The 23,022-nt window shown below is 45.9% G+C and overlaps 1 long non-coding RNA gene across 2 annotated transcripts; it reads left to right on the top strand.

Annotated features, from left to right (window-relative positions):
• The first annotated feature begins 203 nt into the window (after nucleotides 1-203).
• On the top strand, nucleotides 204-22,794 carry LOC118668183. Of its 2 annotated transcripts, XR_004971561.1 has the most exons (7): nucleotides 204-877; nucleotides 3,120-3,269; nucleotides 7,308-7,468; nucleotides 7,925-8,300; nucleotides 15,838-15,954; nucleotides 21,225-21,362; nucleotides 22,674-22,794. It is a non-coding gene; the product is annotated as an uncharacterized LOC118668183 (long non-coding RNA). The 2 variants fall into 2 exon arrangements; XR_004971560.1 differs by lacking the exons at nucleotides 204-877; nucleotides 7,308-7,468; nucleotides 7,925-8,300; ... (1 more) ...; nucleotides 21,225-21,362; nucleotides 22,674-22,794 and adding exons at nucleotides 1,900-2,202; nucleotides 3,407-5,163.
• The last annotated feature ends 228 nt before the right edge of the window (nucleotides 22,795-23,022 follow it).

Genomic DNA, 23,022 nt, shown 5'->3' with positions numbered 1-23,022 from the left:
GGGCAGGGGAGTGTTTGCAGAGTGAGGTAGAGCGTGTGGATGTGGTTGGAACAATTACTGTGGAGAGTGGAGAGGGATGGTGTGGGGATGGAGGAGGGGGGGTCACTGAAGGGCACAGCCCAAGAAAAAGGAGGGACAGTTCTGCAGCCTAATAGGGCTCAAGAGGTAGAGGACGGGAAAGAGTGGAGGATGAGAAGGGCTAAACTAATGGTGAGATAATGGAGGTTGAATCTCTTGGTGAAATGAAGTGAGGCCGTCAGCTGGATGTGGCTGGAAGATGTTCTCAGAAGGTATGAAGTGGTCATTCATCTTGCTATTGAAAAGCGAGTCAATTAGAGAAACAGTAGAAAGGCAGGGCAGGGCTGACCTGTGAGGCGGTCAGTTTAGAGTAGGAATTGAGGCTCTCAGATGTGTCAGGGGTGTGTGCACCCGTGCACATGTTGTCCCCCACATGGGTGGTCAGCGGGCCTGAAGACACTTGATGAAGACTTGGGGTTTTGCCAGAAGAGTATCGGAAGGGGAGAGTAGGATTACAGAAGTGATGATGGGCTGCTGGGTACGAGGTTCATGAACACAGAAGGTAACTTCAGAGGTGGTAGCAAATTGGTGGTTTCAATGAGGTAGAACCCCAACAAGGGGTGGGGTGGGGAGGTGTCATTGAGCTAGAAGAGGGCCGAACAGTCCCAGGTAAAGTCAAGGTCCAGGTGGGTAACGAAGCAAGAAACTGACCTGTTGGAGAAGGGAGTGTGAACTCATAGCCAGCATCCTCTTGGAACAGGAGGAGTGATCAAAAGGCCAGTGACCGCGGCAGGAGGGGAAAGCGGGCACAGCTGGACAGAAGGAACCTGCGAGGAGGAGGCTTTTGAAGAAAGGAGGGGTGAGTAGCGGTCTGGAAGGGCAACAGAGAGCCACATGGTGTGGGCCCAGGAACCCTTCTCCGCCTTTGAAGGTGGGGCAGGGGAGCAGCTGCAGAGGTCAGGTGGGTAGACACCCAGAGAAGTTAAGACTGCCTTTTTCCTAACCTAACCCTGAGCCTTTTGTAAACGCCAGATGAAGCCCTCAGCGAGGGCTGCCGGAGGAAACGGACACGTGGGTGCCTCTGGGATCCCTGCCCACCTGCGATTTATATCTCAGCCTCCAGCTCATCTCTGCAGGGGAGGGGAGGCCCTGAGGCCCAGGGAGACGGGAGCAACTGGGCCATGACCGCAGTGCGGGTTAGGTCCCTCCCCTCAGGATCCCACCCGGGCACATCTGCACTGCGCTCATGTTGAGATGTGTCGGCTCCGGCCTCGTACACCGTTCCTAGTGTCTATAGTACAAGTGTCTCAGCACCATGCCCCCCTGCAGTTGTCATCGCTTATTTATTTAGACCATATGTTCTTATTTTTCAGGTCTCTGTTGACTGTTGGGAGGGTGAGGCCATGACTCTCCTGTGTCACCCCTCCCCCCCCCCTCCCCCCACACACACACCCAGTCACTAGGCCACGTGTCAGTGAGCGTCCTCAGTGTTCATCTGTGGCCTGGTCCATTTCACGTGCCCCCTTGCCCCCCCCCCCCAACCCCCCATCCTGCTGCGGGATAAAGAAACCGGCTTGGTTGCCCATGTAGGATTCATTCCCTTGGCCTTGTTCAACCCAGTCACCAGGGGTAGAGCGAAAACAGGAAGTTCCCTGGCAATCCTGGACCCGCACTAGCGGCTGCGGTGATTCTCAGCCAGGACCTAACCTCCTCTTCCGTATCTGAAATACCGGTTTGAGGTTCCTGTGATGAGGGTTAATCGAGGCAGCACCTGGGACGCAGCTTTGCAGAGCCGCACCCAGCACAGCTGCAGCACCTGAAGCCCCCCCCCCCCCCCCCCCCCCCGCTCCTGCTTGTTAGCACATTTTGTTCCTGGCAAGGTGAGTGGCCTAGGCTGCCTCCCCCCAAACACATATTCCTGCTTAGTCAGCAAGGTGGTCTCATCTCTCAGTTCTGTGCTTTTGCCTGGAGTAATGGCTGCTGCTGCTGCGTTAACACTTCTGGGCCCCGTGCTGTCTGAGCCACCGGCTCCCTCTGCTATCGAGTGTGCAGCAGAGCTGCTGCTTTTAGGCAGAGACATTTGAGGAAAGAGTGGCTGTCACCTTCCTCAGTTACTTGTCACCTTCAGAAACTGCTAAGGAGACAGACCCGGGCAACGGTGGACAAGTGGGAGGGATGCTTTCCGTGAGTTTCAGCTTATTGCACAGAAATCAGATTCCCCACCCCACCCCCCCAAGCTCTCTACCCCACTCAGACAAATTAATTTTCCTTTTAAATAGAGAAGGAAACATTTTATCTGTGATGAGATTAGTGAATGGCATCAGAATTAGAGCCAAACTAGAAGCATTAGGTGAAACTAAGAATTCTTGAATTGATCCATAGCAATCACATGAATTTCAGATTATATCCAGCAAAATCTACTGGAAACGTAAGAAGAAATCAACAATATTGGGGGATCACACATTTCCTCAGTCCTTGGCAGAAAAATGTCTAGGTTAAAGTATAGAATCTAGGATATAAATATTAACAAAGTGATGGCAACAATTAACATTTTTTTTTAGTATTTTCTGTGTGACAGGCACTATTCTAACCTCTTTTCATGTATTAACATACTTAGTCAAAACATCCATAAGAGATAGACATATGCTTATTTCCATACTCCAAATCAAAAACCTTAGGCACAAAGGCCAACAAAATAATATACTTTACCTAAAACAAATTTGGAATATAACTTGAAGCAAAGGAAATACCTTTAAGGACCCAGGAAACATGTCCCGAATTAGTCATATATTGGGTCTTAGAAAGCCTCAGGAAATTTTCTCCAGCCGTGTACCACCCTCTCCGAAATGATGAAGTACTATCACATTCTGCGACCACAATATGTAATGAACTTAGAAATAAATGGCAGGGATAGACACTCTGAAATTCCTCTTGCCTCCAGAAGTCTCAAAATGTTATAAAAAAGGGTTTGGGGCCTAAGAACCCTGTTGCACGCAGGGATCCTGCACGCAGCTCCAGGTGGGGACCCCCCAGAGACCCCCAGATCTTCCCAGGGATCCAAGCGTTCGTTTGGCAGAATTGAAATTAGTCCTTGACAACAGGTTCTGCTGTGGGGCCGGCTCTGAAGCTGTCATCCCCCTACCTGAAGTGGGCCTGCCGCCAGGAAAAGCCAAACCAGACATCTGGAGACGGACCCTGGGTTTTGCCATGTAAAGGGCTGAGGGAAATTTCGGGATCCTGCACTTTTTCTGGTAAGTTCTAAAGCAGTGGGAATGTGCTGAGACACATCAGGTCTGACCATTTTTTTTCCTTGTTTCTGAGATACACATTTTAAAAATCTCAACATCAGATGGGTCTTGCAATTGATGATGGGTTTTTTGCTGCCCAGGGCTGAAAACTTTGGGGATGAATGTCTGTCGGCAGCTTGGAGGGAATTCCAGAGAACTGAAGAAATGTCGCAACACCATGGCTCTTATGGGACAGAAGTTAATGTTTTGTGAAAAAAACAGACACCTATAACTCCATGTTGAAACATGATTCAAAAGAGCCGGACCCTGTGCAGAAGTTTTCGGGACATCTAAACCAATTTATTTTGCTTGTGTTTCCTTTCCGTGTGTTCACAGGAGTGATCTGTGATAAAACCCATGTCTACACAAGTCAAACCTTTTTCAATATATAGAATTTTTTTCCTTACAAACTTCTAAGTGATAAAGCATTGTGTTACGACTTAATGGCAGCATTTTTCTTTCTTAGAGGAACATAAAATCATAATGCATGCTGCCATTCATAATGTCTTAGAGTAGCTGAAATGCAGGAGGGGGAAACTTCATTTTTTTTACTCCAGAGGCGTCTGGTGTCATAAGTAACTTTTAAGAACGTGTGCGGTTCAGGAGGACGAGAGACAAGGAGTCAGAAATGCCAACATCATGGCTGCTCTGGCTCATCTGTTCCTGGGGCACCGGGCAGAGACCAGGACCGGGCAGCCCTGCATGGAAACAGGTGAGGTCGTAGGCACCAAACATGTGGCTGGAAGCTGTGTTGGGCCAGGGGAGGCATGATGCTGGGTGGCTTCCCCTCCCCCACAGCAGGAACAGGAGGAGGAGATTCTGAGCTGCCCTCTTGGGAGAGTGAGTGCCTTCTGCCTGCCCTGCCACTGATGGCCAGGCCAGCCTCAGGTGTCCTATAAAAGGACGAGAAGGGCCCAGCCACGCCCGAGGAGATCGGAGTGGACATGGGGCTGATGGTGTGGCACAAGCTGCCTAGCTGAGACGGCACCAATGGGATCACAACATCACGGATCTGTTGCTTATGGGAAAAGTTAAAACTGCGTTTGGGTGTGTGATTGGAACAAATGTTTCAGGTAAAATAATGCAGCCACTGGAACCACGCATAGCGACTCCAGCATTTTGTGCTTTAAGATCTGTTCAAATATTGGCTTCATTATCCCATGTCCTGAAATAGGATCTGTGGTCCTCAAAGTGGCTGCAATTTGGGGAGACAAAGGAGCTCAGTGTTTGAAACTGGGCACATCTCCCAGGTGTCAGGTACCCACTGTCAGAAACTGCTGGGAAAACGCCAGTCCTCTTCTTAGTCACATTAATTACAGTAAGTGCCGTCCATTCCTGGACAATCCACTCGCCCCCCACCTCTCTAATGCCTATGTGCCCTTCAAAGCTCATCACCCCTGTAGGGCAGCTTTGCCCTCCTCCTCCTGGCTGCCATGGCAACCTGAGCATGCCTCCACAACGGCACCATCCCTCTGGCCAGGAGTCGGTCCTTTGTTTTTGGCCCTACTGGCACACAGCTTTATTTCCCCAGACTGAGCATGCTGCTAATGAAGCAGACTCGCTGAACCGATTGGATGCTGCCTCTTGAAAAGTCTTTTCTCTGATGGAAGTTAAACCTGCACAGGCTCATGTTTAATATTATTTCTTTTCCAGCAAGTTTTTCCCTATTGTGGCAAATAGCACTGAACTGGGAGTCAAGTCTCTTTTACAATGTCCTGAGGCCGTATGACTGGGCAGCTTCCCTCACCTTGCAGGGTGTTGGCCTCCCCTTCTCGTGTAGATATCTCAAGGGCGCCCTGTATCTTCCATTATTTAGCACAGTGCCTGGCACATAGTATGTGCTCAATAAACATTTGAATAAATCAGTCTGTGACATGAATGAAGTGATTGCATGAATTGTCTCAAAGTTCCCTCTTTGGATGTCTAATGCAAAGAAGCGCTTCCCCTAAAAGTTCTCCTCACAGAACGATTTTTTTCCCTTTCTTTTCTTCATTTGGTACCATATGAGTTGATGGATGTTAGCTGAACCTATTGCTATCATCACTTCCCAGTATATGACAAACAGACCCTCAGGCTGCATGCCTTAAACTTACACAGTGATACATGTTAATTATACCTCAAAACTGGGAGAAAAAAAGAATGTGCAGTGCGCATGTACAAACAAATCGCAGATTTAGGACTCTACCTCAGTTGTGAAGGAAAATCATTTTACTTAAGATCACCTACCTTTATTGTGCATGCCACTTCAGGGAATTGTGGGCCGAGCCCCTGGCGCAAAATGTAAGGAAGTCAAATATGATTTGATTTTTCTGATGGGCATATATTATTTATGAAGTTTGAGGCTGTAAATAACAGAAAATCCAACTTAAACATTTTTTTTAACTTATATACCTGGAAATCTGAGAAATATGTACATTTCAGGAATATTTGATCCAAAGGCTTAATGACAGTTTTATGCTCTCACTGCACTGTACGAGGTATAGTGAGGGCTCCATCGAGGCCTGTCCTCTTATTTGTATCCAAGGGAAGAGTTATTTATTTTTTTTAATCTTCACCTGAGGATACTTTTTCTATTGCTCCCTAGAGAGAGTGGAGTGAGGAAGGGAAGGAGGAAAGAAGAAAGAGGAGAGAGAGAGAGAGAGAGAGAGAGAGAGGGAGGAAACAGATCAGAGAGAGAACGCACATCAATTGTCTGCCTCCCACAGGGCCCCATCCAGGGCTGGGAATTGTGCTGGAGACCCGCTGGTGGTGGGCTGACACTCCAATCACTGAGCTACACTGGCCAGTCTTAGCTTTGCCATGACTGGGCCAGACCTGACCGATCGCTGTGGTGAAAGGAAGGCCATGAGCTGGTTGGCTTAGGCCTGGGAGACCCAAGTCAGTGACTGTGCCAAGAGGAACAGGATGGTGAGGGTCAGTTCTATTCAGATTCATGGCTGCTATTCAATGAAGGAGGGAAGAAAACCACAAAGTCCAAACCAGCAACTGCAGTGCCAGGGAATCAGAACATCACCTCTGAATTAAGACGTGATTATTTTTTGTCAAAGTGTAAAGAGGGCACAAAGGAAACTTGTGTCGTTCTGCCTGATTGCAGACAGCTCCCTGTGATTGACGGGTTTATGTGAAGCCATTGGCTGTCCTTGGCAGCTTTCCCACTTCCACCCCGTCCTCACTCAGAGACTGAAGTCGGTGGTGGATGTGGTACGTGTGCCATGGTAATTAGATGTAGCTAATCGGGTGCCCTCGGCTTCTGGTTAGAATGCTTACACAGAGATAAAAGAATCTGCCTGGCACCACTGTGCTCCTCGAAGTCAACACTGAATATTCAATCCTCAGCAGCAATATCTCAAATGGCCAATTAAAACAATTACTTACACATTAGGCGGCTCTCCAAAGGGTGTTTCCAAACATTTATTTGCTCGAGTGACTATAAAATTAGTAATATTGTTGGGACTCACATTAATGGGCTGGGGTAGCCTTGCAAGTTTATTTCGAAGGTTCTACTTGGCCCGAACATTTTGCATCGTTTTTGTCATCCTTAAAGCCAAGGTGTTTTGAGACTTTTACAGCTGACAATGCACCATGCATGCCCTTTCCTCCTGAGGATCTGGAGGTACATTTTAAGCACTACCACCCTAGACTCCCTGAGATTACAGGAGTGTGTGTGTGTGTGTGTGTGTGTGTGTGTGTGCGCGCGCGCGCGCGCACGCGCACTGTATGTCTTTATTTATGAACAGAGAATTGTTCTATGTACCAGGTAGTTAATCTAAATCATGTTATTGAATGTGCAGAGTCACCTTATTAAATGAGTCCCATTGTACAGGTAAGGAAGCGGGCTTGGCGAAGTTAAATGATTTTCCTGCTGTCAGCGCTCTAAGTAGCAAAGCCTGAGCTGAACTTGGGTCTGCCTGTGGTCACAGCTCAGGGTCTGACCCCCCAAGCTTCACTGCCTCACTGCTTCCTTGAACTTGAAGTAATTTACGTTTTTCATTTTGCTTTCAGCTTGTCTTCCGTCCCTGTCCACCTCTCCTCTGCTAAAGTCTACAGTCATTGACTCAATATTTATCGAGCACCTCCTATCTGCCAGACCCTGTTTTGGTTGCTAGAGACGCAGCAGTGAACGAAACGGATAAGGATTTCTGTCCTCAGGAGCTTACATTTCGGTAAGAATGGTTCAGTTATTTCTGTCCTGATCTCCCAGATTTCCACCCAAAATATCCTTTTCAAACATTCAGTAAACTCAGGGCCTCTTTCCCAAATGCTACTTGCCCTGAAATGTAACTCAACACGTCAAATCCATAAGGGCAATGGGAAATTGCTTTTAATCTTCTGATGCAAGGCACTCTTTGCTGCCCCGTTTTTGTTTTTGTTTTTGTTTTTGCTTTCAGAGAAGGCATCAGGGCCCTGAAATGGCTGCCTGGCCAGTGGCACGCGGGTATATGGCATGGGGGTGTCCAGTGGATCAAGAGATGTTGTTTGGGCATAAAGGGCACTGCAGGTCCAGTTCCCAGGGGAGCAGGGTCTGAGCCAGAGAACTGCAGGCAAGAAGTGCTCTGGGGCACAATTGGGTGGAGGGATGGTGAACTGCTACGCAGCCCTAACAGAGGTCAATTCTACAGGGAGTTCCAGATGGAGTCATCTCTAATTAGGGTGGGGTTTGTACCTCACGTCCAATAGTGATTGGATGCAGCTGCCCCGGGAAGACAGCGTGACTTGGGTAAGGAGGCTCTCGCCAGTTCCCACGTGGAGCCTGGCTGAGTGCTGGCTGCCAACTCCTGGAAGTTGGGGGATGAGGGCTTCGGTCCTGGAGTTGTGGGTCTGGGGATCACACCACAGTCTCCACATGTGAGTTGAGAGAGACATCTTCTCCCTGATGGACTCTTCCTTTGGACTCCTCACCTCCGGATGTTACTTCAGCAGAGTTTTGCAAAAACTCAGAATGGCTCGGCACCCTGAGACCCACCCAACTGGACGGAAAGCCTCCAAGTCAAAGCGGTGAGTTTGAGCCGCCGCTGATGAAGAAAGCTGCTTACTCTAAACTGGCTTCCAGATTTGGGGGGTGCCAGAAACATGTGTGTGACTGACTTCTACTATTGCTTAGTTCCTTCTGCCCTTACAGACTGTGGTATTATTTCGTTTTGTCGTAGTTGACATATATTGGGCTGAACTAGGCATTGGACCTCCAGCTACACAGATGATCTCATTTAATCCTCAAAACAACCCGAAGAGACGGGTATCACTGTTGCCTCCATTTAACAGAGGCGGATAGTGAGGCCCAATGCGGTTCTGGAACTTCCATATGGCTAAACTATTAAGTGACAGAGCTTACACCCGAATCCAAATCTACCTGCCATTGCAGCCTGAGCTCTTACCACTGTCCTACCCCGCCTCCCCCTTGATTACAGAGTTGGCCTGAGTCTCCTTTAAGTTCAGTGGTTGAGAGAGATTCTTGGATCATCCATTTCCCCATTGACTTATCAAATCATTCAGCAAACATATCATATTCTGGACACTGCCCAAGGCTCTGGGCCTATGATACACAAGCAGACACATTTATTGCCCTTATAATTTCTCACAGGATGGTGAAGGGCTTCAGAGAGGTAAATGGGCACTTATGAGACAGAGTGATACATGCTGAGATGTGGGAAGCCCTGTGTACTACAGATGCACATTGGAGGGCAGGGAAAGATGGTCAGTGACAGCTTCATGGAGGGGACATCTAAGCAGAGGCCTAAAGCAATTATGCAGGTAAACGTGTGTGTGCGTGTGGCCGTGAAGCAAGGGAGAATGTTCCAAGAAGCAAAAGGATGCAAATGCTTGGAGTGGACCCAAGAATTCGAAGAAATTCAGGATGTCTGGGGCCCCTGTTTGAGAGGCTGGACATGGTAAGGGCTGCACTGATCCTGGGCTAGATCATGCAGACTCTCCAAGTCACATTAGAGAGACTGGCTTTTGCAGTCTCTGAGAACCTGGAAACCACTGAAGGATGTTAACTAGGGAGACATCAGGTTTACTTTTTATTTTGTCAATAAGCTTTTATTTTCTTTTTTTTCAACAGTTTTATTGACGTATAATTGACATACCAAAAACTACATGAATTTAAAATATACATTTTGATAAGTTTTCACATACTACATATTGCTGAAACCATAAACACTATCAAGAGAGCAAACATATTCATCACCCCTAAATGTTTTCTCTGCCCCTCTTTTAACCCTTTTTCTCTGCTCCATCCCTGTCCCCAAGCAACCCCTGACCTTTCTCTCAGTGGAGGTTGGTTTTGTATTTTCTAGAGCTTCATAGAAATGCCATCATACTGTACATGTATTCTAAAGAGTACACATATACATAATATTTAGCAAGCTCATGAAGACTGCCAGGTCACAAATGGAGAAGAGGACTTTAGTTTGTGAATTGTTTGCTAAAGTAATTGGCTCCCTTGGAAAGGGGCAACACTTTGCACATGCTCTGTTCAAAGCTTCATAAAGTGTCAAGAGCTAAAAGCAAGCTTAGTGATATCTGATCCCCTCTCTTGCAAGAGACAGAAAGCCATCTCGTGCTGTTTGAGCACGTGTGCACATGTGCCCGTCCAATCAAGAGTGTATCGGCTCATGCCAGCGGCAAGTGCAGGAGTGGCTGGTTGAGTTAATGATGCTCAAAGGACCTGATGAGGACTGAGTTTTTCTTGCTCTCCCAGCTCTGTTCTCCTTGACCTCACATAATCACCCTCATTGTTGTTTCAGTGAGAACATTTAAATTCTAATCTCATAGCAACTGTCAAGTATACAATGCAGTATTGTTACCTATAGGCTGTATATTACATCCCAGAATTACTCATCTTACAATCGGAAGTTTGGAGCCTTTGACAAAGATTCTCCCCATTTACCCACCCCCAGGCCCTATAGAGTATATTTAAGCTCCTTCTCCATAAATTCTAATCAACAGTCATCCTTCCATGTGTTGTCTTTAGGTGGACAGTTATTTAGCCCTGGGAATTGATGTTCCTGTTTAAGCCACCTCTGGTGGGTAATGTGTTTTGAGGAAGAGCTGAATTGCCTCCATGTGAGTTTGAGGCAGGGGTGGAGAACATCCGGCCCATGGGCCAAGTAAGGCCCGAGAAATCATTTGTTCTGGCCCTGCCAAGACACTAGGGGTGAGTTAATTAAATGTTTGATCAAATAGAGCAGGCTGATTTTTAAGTTGATAATTTTGTATGGCCTGCAAATGATGTTATAAATATCCCAATGGCCCTTGGCAGAAAAAAGGTTCCCCACCCCTGGTTTAAGGTGAGGGGAGGAGATGTGCCCCAGGGCAGGTTGCTGCAGTTACCACAGAATTCCACAGGCCATTCCCTGGGTGCCACTCCTGTGAGCAGTGGCCACCTCCTTTAAAATCTACCATTCGGGAGCTTGAGGGGAAAGAGGTGAAGGAGTGAAGGATGTATCAGCTGCTCAGTCCTGTTTCCATCAGCTTCTCACCTGAGCAGGGCTTTGCTGTACTTTTACAGACCCTGATGCTGCGGCTTTCTGTGGCCAAAAGGTGAGCTGTGATCCTGTGAAGGCAGGAGTGGAGGAGTGAGAGGAGGGTTCAGTCCTTCCTCAGCCCACCCTCTGTCTACTTTCCTTCCGTGTCTGTGCCAGGCTGCAGCCACCCACCTCCACATGCCAGCTCTGTGCGACCTCCGTCTCCCCAGGGGCTCCCACAGATTGGGGGTACGGTTGCTCATTTGCTCAGATCTATGCTTGCATCTGCTTCCATAGCTTTTCTAGGGTTTGTGGGGAAGGAGCCAGCAGCCCTTTTGAGTACAACACCTTGACAGAAATGGAAAGAGGCCTGAGCACATTCCCCACACGCACAGTTCTGGCTTTACAGCGGGATCAGTGAGACTCTGAACATCACTTCTCTCTTAAAAGGAATGAGCAGGAGGCCAGGAAGTTCAAGAAAACATGGTCAAGGACCAATACTTTATAAGGGAGAAGAAAAATATTAAATTTTAGTCCTCTGTTTTCTCCTCAAGTTAAATTTTCTTCTAGTTAATGACTCAGAAACTCTGAACAGGGTTTAATAATAGCTCTTGGTGATTCACATGAAAGTCTTTGAGGAATGTTGATGTGAAACTTCTGCTCCTAGGAAGTATGGGTGAAGGTCTAAGTACTTATTGCTTTGTGGAGTGGTTATAATAATAGTAATTAATAATTGTATTTCTCGATGCTCTGTCAAAGAAGTTGGGCATAGCAAAAACACTTTAGAATAAAGCAATAAATAGATAAGTAGTTAAAGACTTTTATTAAGATGCTTAAAATAAAATATCCTCTTATTCTTTTTTACCCCCGGTGTCTACAAACATTAAAAGATAGTGTTTGAACTAATTGCTTGGGTAGATACCAAAGATTATCATTCGAAAAAGTATATTATTAGATAGAAATAAATCTGCAAAATTCTAAAATGTATTTGAGAGCAGTGTTTCAGTTTGAAGCCAAAACCTTTTCTAAATGATAGAAATGAGAGGGTTTTCAGCTCACAACTAGTGGTGTGACCTAGGGCAAGTGGCTACTCTCTGAGCTTCAGTTTCCTCATCTGTTAAAAGGAGTCACTGGAGCCCAGCCAGAGTTGCTCAGTGGTTGAGCATCGACCCCATGAATCAAAAGGTCACCGGTTTGATTCTCAGTCAGGGCACATGCCTGGGATGTGGCTCAGTCCCTAGTGGGGGGCATGCAGAAGGCAGCTGATCAATGATTTCTCTCTCTCCCTCTCCGAAATCAAGAAAACATATTTTTAAAAAATGTAATTCAAAATAAATTCCAGATACTTAACCCTAAACATTTCAGCATACATGATGCTAACTACAAATTCAACATTTACTTATGTTTTGTGAAAGATAAAGCTTACACACTGTGAAAGACACTCATCTTAAGTGGCAAATGAAAACACTCATGTAGCCCAAACCCCTATCATGATAAAGAACATTACCATCGCCTGGCCAGCCTGGCTCAGTGGTTGAGCATAGACCTATGAACCAGGAGGTCACAGTTCAATTCCCGGTCAGGCTGGGCACATACCTGGGTTGTGGGCTGGATCCCCAGTGTGGGGTGTGCAGGAAGCAGCCGATAAATGATTCTCATCAGTGATGTTTCTATCTTTCTCTCCTTCTCCCTTCCTCTCTCTGAAATCAAGAAAACCATTTTTTTTAAAGCATTTTGGTATGTCAAACCCAACTTGCCCACAGCTTAGCCCGGAGCTTCTGGAAGAGTGCTTTGCATGCTGCTGAGCCGTGAATGGGAAGCAGAGGGTGGCCTCCATGCCCTCAGTCCTCAGCTGGCTGAAGGCTGGAGTCCTCCAGGCAGTCACCTCAGGGCCTGCAGTAATCTCATGTATCATACAAATATCATGTGATGAGTGCCATGATGTGAAAGCCTTTGGGAAGCCCTGACTTCGACTTTTTACAAAGAGAGAGAGAGAGACATCCCTAGCAGAAATGAAACTGAGATGTCATAAAATCACACGAAGACTTTAGCGACATGTAGACAGACATGTGCATACACACTCTGCATTCGGAGTGAAAGTTTCAGGTGCAATAGGAATAATCCGAAAACTGTGCTGACAAGGAAGGGCTGACAGAGCCCTAGTGACTTTATAGGAGAAACAGGAGAAGCAGACAGGGCTCCCTCCCACTGACCTCTGCGTGTGGCTGAAATGGAACAGCCGGCGGGTTGTGAAGGCCTTTTACAGCGCAGGTCTGCCTTTTTGTTGCTCTTGCTCCTTGTGCTACCTCATGGCACCTCTTTCTCTCCCTTTTACAGCCACCTGTCCCTGTCAGAGAGCACAGAGGACCAGCTAGTTACACGAAGTATAAGCAATAAAAGTTTGCAAAAAAGTCAGTTTGCTTGGCATGATCCCCACACATAGGTCATTCTAAAGATGTTAGAGATAACATACTCCTCCCTTCAAAAATATTTTGTTGACCTAAATTCGAAGCCATTTCTGTGGTTGCTGTTGAGTTTTAATAAGATGTGTAAGTTTCACATCCCAGTTGCACAATTGGCCTCAAACACACACGACTCAGCTACGCCTATTTATTTCAAAGGTAAATTTAGACCCTGGCTGGGCAGCTCAGTTGGTTAGAGCATCATCCTGAAATGCTGTGGTTGCAGGTTTGAGCTCTGGTCAGGGCACATAAAATAATCAACCAATGAATGTATAAATAAGTAGAACAACAACAGCAAAAAAGTCAATCTCTCTCCCTCTTTCCCCTTTCCCCTTTCCTCCCTCTCCCTCTCTCTCTCTCTCTCTCTCTCAAATCAATAAAATTTTTAAAATTTGATAATGGTTTTAATAATTCTGGCTCATTTCCAATGCAGCTGTGTCTCAAAGGCCTGTGCTTACACAGGAGATTCCAAATGAACCAGGGTAGCTGGATGCAATTTTTCTTTTCGGGGATGAAAAAGATACAAAAATCTTTTCAAACAAAATTGGCCTTGAATCATGCAGTCTGAAACACCAGGCTTTCAAAATTGTTCCTTGAGGGTTGGTGCATAGAAATTGTGGGCCATGAAAACTGCAACAATGAGAAAAAAGTGAGGAAATAGACAATTCCATAGAAAATGGAGTGCAATTTTGAAGAAGAATGCTGTGAGAAGTGACCGAAGGTGCTGCTCATATTGCCAGAAGAAATCAAAAGAGCAATCTTTGACTTGATGATTTTCACTAAAAACTCGATAGTCATTCTAAAGCATTGAATCAGATAACGTCAGTGTTCGTTATCCAATTGTTTTCTCAATTCGGTAGAAGCAGAAAAGCTTTGGAGATTTTGCTAAATGTAATAGAAATGTATGATGAATTTTTTGCGAAAATATTTCAGTGGGGATGTTTCAACTGCAGACACATTTAAAAATGACTGAGATCAATCCCGAAGACACAAAGATGTGGAAGATGTTGCAATTTCTGGAATTTATTGCCAAGTGGAATTTTCATGAATCTGTCAAATGTATGTTTATACTTTTTAAAAAATATGGTGTTTTTTTTTTAATTTGAGAAAGAGAGGAAGGGAGAGAGATAGTTGCACAGAAACATTGATTGGCTGCCTCCTTCATGCCCCACTCTGGTGATCGAGCCCACAAACTGGGCATGTGCCCTGACCAGGAATCGATCCAGGGACCTCTTGGTGACTGGGTTGATGCTCAACCACTGAGCTACACTGGCTAGGCTGTCTTTGTGTTTAAGATGTTTCCTAAGGACTTGTCTGTTAATTGAAGTGAAAGAAATTTTTCAAAATTAAAATTAATAAAAACTGTCTTACATAAGGTATAAGTAAAGACAGGTAGACAAACCTAGCTATTCTATTTCACATGGATATGCAAATTTTAACCAAATCATTGACATTTGCAGAAGTCAAAGCTCATAAACAAGTTATAATGATATTTCATTACTGAGATGGAGTACGTAATTTTTTTGAAAATTGCATTAATATAATTTTAAACTATTAATCATTATTTTTCTTTTAGTTGTAGTGCAATATTTATTTAATTTTAAAATTTATTTCACTGGCATAATTATACCTACACAATTCAATAATAGAAATATTTACTGCCTGCATTTCCTTTCTGATCATTATTATCATTAGTTTCATTTCTTGATTATTACTGAAAATCCTTTAGCAGTAGAGAGGAGTGTAAGATGTTATAAAATGATTAAAAAGACACAAAAGTGTTTCCAAACAGCTAGAATTGGCCCTCAATATCCTGATATACTGAGCTTATAGTTGTTCTGTGAAGGTTGGTGCACAGATATTGTGAAGCCACCGGGCACTTGTCGCATGGAGTAGCTGTAGAATGACCAGTTTTCAAGTAGGAGACAACCAAGACCAAAGGAGCCGTAACTGATTGAGCCACTGCAAGTTCCACTGTACCACTGCAGTGCACTTGGACAAGCATGGCTTAATTTTTGAGATCAGCTCACTCCTTTCTTTTTATGTCTTTCTTCCTTTTTACTTTATTTTTTTAAACATATTTTTATTGATTTCAAAGAGGAAGGGAGAGGGAGAGAAACGTCAATGATGAAAGAGAATCATTGATTGGCTGCCTCCTGCATGTCCCCTACTGGGTGGGGATCTCGCCTGCAACCTGGGCAAGTGCCCTGACCAGGAATCAAACCGTGACCTCCTGGTTCATAGGTCAACACTCAACCACTGAGCCACCAGGCCAGGCTTTATTTTTGTTGTTGACACTATTATAGATGTCCCCATTTCCCACCCTTCCACCCCCCACGTTGCCCACTTCCACCAGCCCTGGCCCATTTCTTTCCCTTGCATTGACCCGACAGCAGAGAAGGTGAGCATTTTACTACCTTCTTCTAGAAATCCCCACCTGTATCCTCTCTGGGATGGTGCTATTCAATCTGTTTGTACCAGGGGTCCCTTTGAGAATATGATAAAGCCTTCAGATGGTTTTTCCAAGGAAAATACATGTTTTCATTTGTGTAGACCTTGGCACCCAACTTCAGGGGTCTCAGAACCTCCCCCTGCCTCATTTTACAGGTACAGAAACTCAGGCCCAAGGTCTCAGCTGAATCTGAAGCGAGCTCCATGCCCTCTGAGCCTCAGTTTCCTCATCAGCAGGACAGGAACAATCATACCTAACTTCACAGGATCAATGTAAGAATCAAAGGCGTTCATGTCTAAACACATATTAGGGAGACGTTCCATAGTTACTGACCTTATTTTTCTTCTCTCTCTCCTGCCCCCTTGAGGGTATTTTTTTAAAGTTTGAATTTGTTCCAATGCTTAAAGTGGAGAGTTCTCACACTTTAAGAAAATCCACATTTCTGGCATCTTCTAAAAAACCAAAAGCTCCAGTAATATCGCGTCCACCTTGTCTTGTCCAGCAAAGGGCTGAGCAGGAGGAACTGCTGCCCCTCAGAAGCCTCCAGATGTGCTTAGCACTCGCCTTGTTGCCTGGCAACAGCGTGGCCTGCAGTTTCTCCTCTCACAGCTGCGACTTCACTAACTCACTCACTCACTTGCTTTCGCCTCTGGGCTGTCCTGCCCTGGGCGTTAATACCATTCCACTGTGCAGAGTCAGCCTGTGGAGGTGATAAAGCTCGATAAGGATTGAAGCGATGCTATCTTTCTGTGGGAGATTCACATTCTAAGGGGATTTAGGAGAAGACCTTCCTAATCCTGTCACTCTGACCCTGAAAAATACCAGTAAATACTTGAAAAAATACCAGTAAACATTTTTTGCAATCCTGGCAAGGGACTAGTGGTGGACTTGTAGTTGCTTTGACCTCTAAACTATTTCGGTCTATTTCTTTTCATTGCCACTCTCAGAACCCTAGTCAAGCCACCATTACTTTTCTGGAGTCACAAAGATACCTTATGTCTGTATTTTCCTTGGGATAGTGTTTATTTTTTTTTAATAAACCCTTCACATTTTAGAGGTATTATAGTCACAAAGTTGGGGGGGCTTTTAATAATTTGTTATTATAGATAGCATCTTTTTAGAAAACAACAAAAAACAGCTGTTATTTTTAAAATTTGAATGATAAGTCTTTAGTATTTTTCTTCTGGGAGAAGAACGCATTCCCCCTAAAAAATAATTTATTAATTTAATAAATATCATAACATTTTACAAAATGATTTCTTAATTTATATTTATTGATTGACTTCATTTCCGCCCTCCCTCTGGAGTACTTTTCTCCATAAGTTTTCAAATCTGGAATTTTTTAATTGTATTTTATATTTTTGGTGTTGGTGGTTTTTTTTTACTTGTTGCTGTTGTTTTGCTTACTTTCTAATACATTTTTCCTTTCTCTCTGGAAACTAGGAAGTGACCTAGAGAGAGCAAAGAACAGTGATCCGATGATGTGTTCATTCGTTACCTTTTACATTTCTCACTCGGTCAAGAGTTCCTGCTTACCTCTCCTGTAAAGTTTGCATCTTTAGGCTTTGCAGACTTCTGTTTCTTAGTTTACATACTCTAACTTCTGAAAGAAAAATGACTTCTATTTCTCCAAATGTGTCTCCACCGAGTGTCTATAACTCAAGCTGTCACTGTCAGCTGCTGAGTCAAAAACACTTGGTGTGAGTGATGGCCGCTTTCTCTTCACAGGGGGAGCCAAATGCATCAGTGATTGTAGTAGCTTTATTGAAGGTTCCATAGGGTATTCTGCAAAAAAACGATCATGTTTTATGCAAGTAAAATGGCTTCCTTTCCGATTTGGAATCCTTTTATTTCTCGTGCTTACTCTACTGTGCTGGCTGAAAGCTATTTAAAGAGCAGTGTTCAGATTTGCTAACGAAGCAAAATCCAGCACTCTGTTATATTCGGGAGTCACACGGTTCTGAAGGCTGGGGGTTGGGGTGTGGGTGCCAGCCTGGTTGAGCTCCGCTGAGGGCCCTCTGCTGCTTGGGGTGCTGACCTCTGACCTGTGGTTGTCTCCTGACATGGCAGGAGCAGAGCGAGCCACAATGGTGACCATTGTCTCTGTTGGTTATTTCTCAGTTCCGAAATTCAAGACAAATCATTGTGTGGAAGACTGGGGGTTAGGCTGAGCTACAGGGATAGCTGTATGCAAATTAGCAAGCTGAAGGCAAAATATTGCAGGCCCTGGTTTCTCAGAGATTTGTTCCAGCATCCAGGAGAGTTGGGAGAGGAGCTTGAGCAGGGATTCCCCAAAGTTTGGAGCTGATGCTCTCAGAACACGAGTCTTGCTGGCAGTTGGGGTCCCAAGCTGAGCAGGGAATCAGGAACTTGCAGTTTGAAAAGCCATTCTGGGGTAACCCCCAAACCCAGGAGAGAACTGTGCAAGGCTGGCTGTCTCGGGAGCGTACTAGACAGCAGACTGATGGAGTCCCCTGCCTGCTGCCCTGCAAGATAGCATGTGTCCTCTGGATTATTTCAATCATAGGCCACCTGGCCTTGATAAAACCCTCTGGGGTCCTTTTTTTGAGGCAATACCCAGATCTTGTTTTTTGTCCCTGGATGCTAGTAACTCTTTGAAGAATGGGACGTCCAGTGCTTCTTTAAATGGGGATTCCAGGACTATCTGCGTGTGATGGCATCCCCTGGGGTGCTTGCTGGAATTGCAGATAACCCAGATCTCACCCAAGTCTCTTAAATCAGGATCTCTAGGGTGGTACTGGGGACAAATATTACAAAGCAATCTGGTCCTGCACTCCCCACACTTCAGATCCTCCAATGGCTTCCCATTGCCTCTAGGAAATAAGCCAAACTATGTTTCCATGGCCTGTGAGGTCCTGCGTGATCTGGATGCTCCCCTGAGGTTGTTGCTCCATCTCTTGGTTCATAATCCAAACAGCCTCTTGTCTGTCCTTCATAACAAGTTCCCTCCTTCCACAGGACCTTTGCACATGTTCTTCCCCTAGCGCGCAGGATCGTCAATTCAAGGCACAAATGCTTATTTAATTTATACAAACCTTATAAACCACTTATAGGCCAGTACTAAGTGCTACACCAGTGGTTCTCAACCTTCCTAATGCCTCCATCCTTTAATACAGTTCCTCATGTGGTGGCCCCCAACCATAAAATTATTTTCGTTGCTACTTCATAACTGTAGTGTTGCTACTGTTATGAATCATAATGTAAATATCTGATATGCAGGATGGTCTTAGGCGACCCCTGTGAAAGGGTCGTTCGACTGCCAAAGGGGTCGCGACCCACAGGTCGAGAACCGCTGCCCTAGGGGGTAAGTGCTATTTTTATTTTCATTTTACAGTGAAAAGAGCCAACTAGGCACTGCTTTAGAGACCCCCACACTGGCCTCCTCTGCCTTCCCTGCAGGACGAGGAACCCGTGGGGTCAAGGTGCTGTCTAACTGGAGGCTCTGTCCTGCCTTCCTGACCATAGCCAAGTACACGGAACCCAGAATCCCCTGCCCAAACCGGCCTGACAATGTTTAGGTGCCATGTGGGCATTTTTCCGAGGGCCGCCCTCCTGAGAGTGGACCGCCCCAGCCCACCCCACCCCACCACCTCTGCCCATGTGCACCCTTAGGCCAGGAGGGACTGTTGAAGAGCAGCCGTTTGTGGCTGGTGCAGCGGGAGGGAGAGGTGAATGTGCAGGCTGGGGTGCTCACATGAGCAGGACAGACCTGGGACAGAGTGGGAGGAGAAGGCAGGTAGTGGCACCTAGCTCTGAAGACATTAGAATTCTAAGTATGAACACGGCACTTTGGTCACTAGGAAGGTCTGTTTGCCAAGGCTGGAGGATAGAACTAGTCTATATGACAGTGTGTTGGCATGATTATAACTTTTCAACATTTAGACATGTTATATGCATGTACATTTACACTCTTATTTGGATCCCCATAAATGTTCGTGGTGAGCAGGGGAGTGTGCTGATAGCTGTTGAACACCAGCTCTGGGGAATGGGGTGAGGTTGCACGGAGGAAGCCTGATTTGTAGCATGAGCCCATTCCCATGGTGCAGACACGCCCACCACAGCTGATTCCATGGGATGGGTGAGGGGACATCACCGAGCAGGAGTGGGCAGGATGTGCACAGGGGGCTCTCGGGAGCCAGACGAGCCCAACGCCAGCACACCCTCGGGGCAGACCTGAGGAGGCCACACAGCTAGCAAGTGGTAGGGACAGAGCTTGAACCAAGGCGATCTGGCTCCAGAATTCCTCCTGAGGGCTGTGCTGCTTCCCACCCTCTCTTGCCCAGGCCCACGCTCTTGGACTGGGTGAAGTGTAGAGGCTGTTGCACTGGCTGTGCTTTGAGTCCTGGACGCGGGGGTGCCAAGTCCCAACAGCAGCAGACGTGCCGTAATCACAAACATAAACAAGACTTCCTGGCTGAAGCAAGGTGGCCACGTCTCCCTGTTTCCAAATCTCTTGCCTATGCTGTGGCTTCGCTGTGGCTCTCTTAACCTTTGTGTGTATTCCAGCTCTAGGAATGCTTATTTCCTGGCTCCTGCCTGCTTGCCTTCCCTTGCTCATCCTGGCTTAGTCACTTTCTCTCACTGTCCCTGTGGCTTGTCTGACTGTGACCACTGGGCCTCTAACTGCTGAGTCTGGTCAGGAGTTCCAAGCTGTGGATTGGGGTGCTGGAGTTTATTATTATAATTATTGATTTTTAGAGAGAGAGGAAGAGAGAGAGAGAGAAACATCAATCTGTTACATTAATTTTTTAAATTGACTTTAGAGAGAGGAAGGGAGAGACAGAGAGAAACATCAATGTGAGAGATGCATCAATAAGTTGCCTCCCGCCTGGGACTTACCTGAGCCCAGGGGATAGAACCTGCAACTCAGGTGCATCATGCCCTTGACCGGGAATCGAACCCGAGACCCACTGAGCAACACTGACCAAGGCTGTCTTACTATTTATGCATTCATTGGTGGATTCTTATATGTGCCCTGACCAGGGATTGAAACCGCCACCCTAGTGTATTGGGTCAATGCTCTCACCAACTGAGCTACCCAGACAGGATGAAGTTCTTGGGTTTTTAAGGGTCAGTTATTTTCCTTTTGAATACGTACTTACGTGAGAGGGGCACAGCTAAAATATTGGACCTTATAAAGGGATTCTACTCTTGAAAAAAAATGAGAGCTCTTTTTCTAGGCAATTCAGCCTTTTCCAACCTCAGGGGGAAATCAAATCTTAATGCCTAAAGCTTCCACTGTATATGAATTAACTTCTTTCCTATGCACCTAGAATAGCACCACCCTTGGGAGAATGGAGTATACTGTGCTCATACTTCAATGAGCACGTGGGTCACCTGGAGATCTTCCCCTAATGGGGACTCTGAACCAGCAGCAGATCTGGGGTGCACTAGTTCGAAAACTGGGATCTTTGGACCAGTGGTATCAGCATCACCTGGGAATGTGTTAGAACTGTAAATTCACCTCAGACCTCCTGAATCAGAAACTGGACCCAGCAATCTGTTTTAACAAACCTTCCAGGTGACTTTGATGCAGCTCAAGTTTGAGAACCACTACGCACAAGCATTACTGACAATTTGCCACCAGAACCCAGGGAAATACGGAGCCTGCTGGACATGGAGAGGCGAGGCAGAGGGAGGTGATAGGACCGGCAACTCGGTGTGTAAATTCATGGATCAGAGCATTTCTCCCAGTGTAATCATCCAGCCTGAACTGGGAGTCAGCCTTATCCTACTGTATCACTGCACAGGAGGGGTTATATTATGTCACCATTGCAATTTCAATCCCCAAGATTGTGTTTCCAGCCTCCATTCCAGAGGTAACCAGACAGCTTCCTGTGACTGCCTTTCAGGCACCTCCTGCAGAGAGCGGTGAGCCCTCTGCCTTTCTCCCCTCATCTGCATGTAGAATAACTTCTAACAAGGATGATTCAGATTTCCAGCCGTTGGCCTGCCCCCCTCCCTTCTGCTTCCCCACACTGTAACCTGCATGCTAAACAGCCCAGAGGGAGCCCATTAAATGCACAGAGAAGTAATAACACAAAGGCAAGCAGGAGGCCCAACCAACCTCATCTTGCTTGTAATTGACACATTACCCAATTTTAATAAAAAAATCTGCAGACATCTAGTTTTTTTTTATGGCTAAACATGAATGCAATCAGAATCCTGCGACCCTTTCATATACTCCAAAGCCCAGCGCCTAAATCTAGGACTGCCATGGAACTCAGTGGTGCTAGAATGTAGTCAGGAGGGAATTGAGCTTCTGACACAGAGAGGTGGTGGGAGAGAGGCGCTTGTCTTGCCTCATGAGCTGAAGAAAATGCATTGGGTTCCTTGCCTGGGAGCTTCCCCAGTAATGTGGCCCTAGCAGTGGTGCCTGCAGGCTGCCCACCGTAAGCCCTTTGGCTCTGCTGGAGCGTGTTTTGTCTTGTGGAAGGAGCATGTTGGCCCGTGCACAGAGAAGCTCAAATGTCAGGAGATAGTGTCCCAGAAGCAACACTCAACCAACGACAGATGAAGAAATAGTAGATAAATACCGCTGGTGTCAGCACCTCTTGGTGGGGCCAGCTCTGAGGCAGTCCTGCACCCCCTCCGAGCACCCTAAGAGAACTGCACCCTGGTAACCCACTGTGGGAACTCCCCTTTATCACCTTCTTTCTCTTCCCAGCTCATTTAAAAAATATATTTTTATTAATTTCAAAATGGAAGGGAGAGGGAGAGAGAGATAGAAACATCAGTGATGAGAGAATCACTGATCGGCTGCCTACTGCACACCCCCTACTGGGGATTGAATCTGCAACCAGGCATGTGCCCCTGACTGGAATCGGACCCGGGACCCTTCTGTCTACAGGCCAATGCTCTATCCACTGAGCAAACCTAGCTAGGACACAGCTCATTTTCTTACTCCTCTGCTTGTGTTTTCTTGAATCACCATTCAACTAAGCTACTTGTCTTTGAATCCTTGTTTTAGGGTCCGCTTCTGGGGGTGGCCAAACTAAGATGAAGATAAGAAAATATTTCAGGTGGGATGCCCAATAAGGGAAGGGGGCAGCTTCTATTCTTTCTCAAGAATAAAAGGCAAACTATTACATTCAGGTAAGTGATATTAATGAGTTCATCTATCCATTTATTTCCAAGCATTAATTGGATACCTACTGTATGCATACTACTGAACCAAGCACTGTCTTCACAGAGTTTAAATCTAGGTTTGACTCTAAGATCCATAAATACCTCAACCCAAAATGAAATGTGATTTAAAGGATAGTCAAAGGTTTATTAAGAGTATGAGGAAAAAGAAAGAATTTATGCTGGCCTGCTCA

This window comes from Myotis myotis, unplaced genomic scaffold, assembly GCF_014108235.1.
Source record: "Myotis myotis isolate mMyoMyo1 unplaced genomic scaffold, mMyoMyo1.p scaffold_m19_p_13, whole genome shotgun sequence".
Classification (NCBI taxonomy): domain Eukaryota; kingdom Metazoa; phylum Chordata; class Mammalia; order Chiroptera; family Vespertilionidae; genus Myotis; species Myotis myotis.
The sequence above is the reverse complement of the archived record's forward strand: the minus strand, read 5'-3'. Positions and strand labels throughout refer to the sequence as shown.